Below are 5,000 nucleotides of genomic sequence, written 5' to 3' on the forward strand. Positions count from 1 at the left end.
TTCGTCTTGCGACGATCCAAGAATTTCACCTCTAACGTCGCAATACGAATGCCCCCGCCTGTCCCTATTAATCATTACCTCGGGTTCCGAAAACCAACAAAATAGAACCGAGGTCCTATTCCATTATTCCATGCACACAGTATTCAGGCGGGCTTGCCTGCTTTAAGCACTCTAATTTGTTCAAAGTAAACGTGCCGGCCCACCGAGACACTCAATAAAGAGCACCCTGGTAGGATTTCAACGGGGTCCGCCTCGGGACGCACGAGCACGCACGAGGCGGTCGCACGCCTTCGGCTCGCCCCACCGGCAGGACGTCCCACGATACATGCCAGTTAAACACCGACGGGCGGTGAACCAACAGCGTGGGACACAAATCCAACTACGAGCTTTTTAACCGCAACAACTTTAATATACGCTATTGGAGCTGGAATTACCGCGGCTGCTGGCACCAGACTTGCCCTCCAATAGATACTCGTTAAAGGATTTAAAGTGTACTCATTCCGATTACGGGGCCTCGGATGAGTCCCGTATCGTTATTTTTCGTCACTACCTCCCCGTGCCGGGAGTGGGTAATTTGCGCGCCTGCTGCCTTCCTTGGATGTGGTAGCCGTTTCTCAGGCTCCCTCTCCGGAATCGAACCCTGATTCCCCGTTACCCGTTACAACCATGGTAGGCGCAGAACCTACCATCGACAGTTGATAAGGCAGACATTTGAAAGATGCGTCGCCGGTACGAGGACCGTGCGATCAGCCCAAAGTTATTCAGAGTCACCAAGGCAAACGGACCGGACGAGCCGACCGATTGGTTTTGATCTAATAAAAGCGTCCCTTCCATCTCTGGTCGGGACTCTGTTTGCATGTATTAGCTCTAGAATTACCACAGTTATCCAAGTAACGTGGGTACGATCTAAGGAACCATAACTGATTTAATGAGCCATTCGCGGTTTCACCTTAATGCGGCTTGTACTGAGACATGCATGGCTTAATCTTTGAGACAAGCATATGACTACTGGCAGGATCAACCAGGGAGCTGCGTCAACTAGAGCTGAGCAGCCGGCCGCCCGGGAGTGTGTCCCGGGGGCCCGCGCGAACACGCAAGCGTCCGCTCAATCATTCTGCAAACAGGAGGAGGCTGAGCTCCCCTGCACAATACACCTCGAAACCCTCTCAGGTCCCGGCGGCGCGCAGCGCCGTCCCAAGTACTTGGTCGGGTTCGAGAGAGGCGCAATCGCCCGGAGTTAGGCGAGTAGACGCTTTCGGTGCGACCACCCGTGCTCCCAACTGAGCTTGCCGCTGCCGACAGAGGCCCGGGAGCGTGCTGTCGTGGCATTGCCGGCGGGAGACAACACGCGCCACCTACGGTGACCGGCAGCTCCAACGCCAGCGCCACAGAAGGACAAAAGCCCCACTTGGGTGCCGAAGCGAACTCTCCCAGCACAGCGCACGCGCCAACACATCCGCACAGCTGCGATACAAACCACCAGCGAGAACCGCTGGGGCGACCGAGCAGCAGACGGCGTCGCGGCGCCGAGCGCCGGGCGGCGGCGCATCCTCAACGCACACAGTCCTCAATCGGACCAGCACACTGAAGATGTCCACCGCGCTTCGCACCGGGCCCGCGAGGACCTACTTTGGCCGCACGGCGCCGCGCGCAGGGTGCGCCGGCGCGCAGCTGCGACGCCTGCCGCGTCCGTCGGCCGGCGCGCCTGCCACTGGCCGCCCCCACCAGCCGGCTGTAGCGCGTGCGCCCACGCACCGCGCGGCCAGCACGCCGGGAGGCGCCCCCTCACCGGACGGGGACGGTCCCACCCAGCCACCGCCGCGTATCGCTTCACACCCAGATGCCGTTCAGTTTCGTCGGCATGGTGGGTATCGCTGGAACAACCGGTTAGTACCTCAACCTACCGTCGCCATCACCGATTCACCCCTAGCGAGAACAACCGCACCACAACGGGTTACCATTTGTTCATTTGCGTAACTTCACCAGAAAACGTATGCGTCCATCGCCATTTGCAACTTCCACGATTATTGCATGCCTGTGTCAGGTGTCACACCACACTACGTCTGCCCACATACACGCAACAAAATGTGCACGCCTAGACAATACGTGGAAGGTGGCCCCCGTACGTATGCGATGTCCATTGCTCGAACGACTGTCAACCGGCCTCTGTAGCATGTCGCAGATATGGAACGCGGTGCACCATGCTATCACGGTGTGTGAGGAGAGACGACTAGGTCCGAATACATCAACAGACAGCTCATGCTGATCGCCATCCACGGCGTCCGTTCCTCCCACACGTCTCTATGGCGTACCACACTGCAATCCAGCTGTCATAGGGAGACGACACGTAGCTGCGTGCACAATATTTGCACTGTATGGTCCGCCGTTTTTGGGCGCAGTCGTTGTACGGTCACACATGTGCCACGATGTATCATTCAGTACATAAGGACGAATGTGCAGTACAGATTGTGGTTTACGCGTACGACATCAGCGGACAGTTGACACAGGCCGCACCACAACGTAGCCTGAGTACGTCGCATGCGAAGGGCATTGAACATGCAAACTTCTCACCAACCAGCTTGCGAAGGCAGGGGGCAAGGTGGGGACGTGGGGAGGTGTGGGGGGGGGGGGGGCGCGGCATGTACGTCCTGCTGCCATCCACATTACAGTGTACAGCAGGAGCATGTGGAAAGTCAGCAAGACTTGCAAGGTGTTTAACATGAAGCGATACACAGGGGAGCGGGCAGTGCGAGTAGCGAACTATATTGCGAGGGTTGCGGGTGGGCAACACTACACTAATTGAACGAGTCGTATAACAATTACAGAGCAGGTTTAGGCGACAACGTGGGTTACGTTAGCGGACAACGTGGGTTACGTTAGCGGACAACGTGGGTTACATTAGCGGACAACGTGGGTTACGTTAGCGGACAACGTGGGTTACGTTAGCGGACAACGTGGGTTACGTTAGCGGACAACGTGGGTTACGTTAGCGGACAACGTGGGTTACGTTAAGGCACAACATGGGTTAGGTTAAGGCACAACATGGGTTAGGTTAAGGCACAACATGGGTTAGGTTAAGGCACAACATGGGTTAGGTTAAGGCACAACATGGGTTAGGTTAAGGCACAACATGGGTTAGGTTAAGGCACAACATGGGTTAGGTTAAGGCACAACATGGGTTAGGTTAAGGCACAACATGGGTTAGGTTAAGGCACAACATGGGTTAGGTTAAGGCACAACATGGGTTAGGTTAAGGCACAACATGGGTTAGGTTAAGGCACAACATGGGTTAGGTTAAGGCACAACATGGGTTAGGTTAAGGCACAACATGGGTTAGGTTAAGGCACAACATGGGTTAGGTTAAGGTACAACATGGGTTAGGCTAAGGTACAACATGGGTTAGGTTAAGGTACAACATGGGTTAGGTTAAGGTACAACATAGGTTAGGTTAAGGTACAACATAGGTTAGGTTAAGGTACAACATAGGTTAGGTTAAGGTACAACATAGGTTAGGTTAAGGTACAACATAGGTTAGGTTAAGGTACAACATAGGTGAGGTTAAGGTACAACATAGGTTAGGTTAAGGTACAACATAGGTTAGGTTAAGGTACAACATAGGTTAGGTTAAGGTACAACATAGGTTAGGTTAAGGTACAACATAGGTTAGGTTAAGGTACAACATAGGTTAGGTTAAGGTACAACATAGGTTAGGTTAAGGTACAACATAGGTTAGGTTAAGGTACAACATAGGTTAGGTTCGGTTACACGTTGTTGTAAGGAAAGGTGTAGGGGGGGGGGGGGCGGGGGCGGCAGGTTCGTTGATAGTGATTATAGTAAGTGAATGCTTGTGACATGATCAGATTTGTCACGTCAGGATGCACCTTTGGCTTATTAGAGGCGGCGCTCCAATTCTATGCTTGTGTCACACCTGTGTCTTTGAGTCATGTCATTGTTTGTGCGCTGTGACAGGAGGTACTATTGTGATGTTGGGTGCACCGTTGTATAGGACATGTGTGGGTGTTGGTGCCTTATCTGCGCAATGGTGGATGTCGAAAGGGTGGGATATTCTATTTTCCGCATGGACCTCCTGGTCTGGTTGTGATAGTGTGGATTGTGTAATGTGGCGGAGAGGATGCACTGGATGTTGTTCCATGCTGGTGCTTACGTATTGTATGTGCGCCTGTTAGAAGCAGAGAGTGGTGCGTGATCAGAGTGTCTGGCTGACGTGTGGTTCCCATTGTGGGCAGACTCTTTCAGCATGTATACGGACAGTTGTATATATTTTCTGTAGTTTGATGGCTCTGCATTGATTACTAATCAGCGCCGTGTGTACGGGTAATCTGGTTCCAGTCCAAAATGTTCCATCTGTGTACATTAGTGACAAAGACTCCCCCCATGCAGTGGGGCTCGGTCTGTTATAACTCTTCCGCGTAATATATTTGCGCCACGTTTTTGCGACTGCGAGTGCGAGTGCGAGTGCGAGTGCGAGTGCAACGCGCATGGGGACCGACATGCTGATGGCTCGGTATCGGACGCCGTACAGTGAGCAACGCGATCGCGTCTCTCGCTCGTAAGTGGTACAGGTCGCGGCTCATGTATACGGACAGCGGGAATGTCGCATATTGGAAATAACTCTTCATGAAACGCAAGTTATAGGGGTGGATTGCACTTTACGAGTGCGGGAAACGTCCGCCGTTCATCCGCTGGAGGTGCGAGTTTGGCGGTTGGGGTGGTCCACGAACGGGTGCGGGTAGAGTCATTGCCGGTCCACGGCTTCGTGCGGCAGAGCCACTGGAGAATGGGTGCTATGGTCGACAGAGGCTGCAGGCTTTGTGGGTGGCGTCGAAAGGCGGGCACTGTGGCGCCATCGCTGTCTTAATCGGCTTGGCGTCGCATAGATGGCGGTATCGTCGTTGGAGGAGGTCATGTTGCGGGAGACCTACAGATGGCGGTATGTTTTGTGGTGCGGACGTAGTGTTGTCAGATGCGCATAGATGGCG

General features: G+C 53.8%; 1 non-coding gene across 1 annotated transcript in view; it reads right to left on the reverse strand.

Annotated features, from left to right (window-relative positions):
• The window catches only part of LOC124774263, a 1,909-nt gene extending 881 nt beyond the window's left edge, over positions 1-1,028 (reverse strand). The window contains exon 1 of the ribosomal RNA XR_007015251.1: positions 1-1,028. This exon is cut by the window's left edge and continues 881 nt beyond it. This is a non-coding gene — a ribosomal RNA (small subunit ribosomal RNA).
• Positions 1,029-5,000: the final 3,972 nt, after the last annotated feature.

The sequence above is a fragment of the Schistocerca piceifrons genome, unplaced genomic scaffold (assembly GCF_021461385.2).
Source record: "Schistocerca piceifrons isolate TAMUIC-IGC-003096 unplaced genomic scaffold, iqSchPice1.1 HiC_scaffold_961, whole genome shotgun sequence".
Classification (NCBI taxonomy): Eukaryota; Metazoa; Arthropoda; class Insecta; order Orthoptera; family Acrididae; genus Schistocerca; species Schistocerca piceifrons.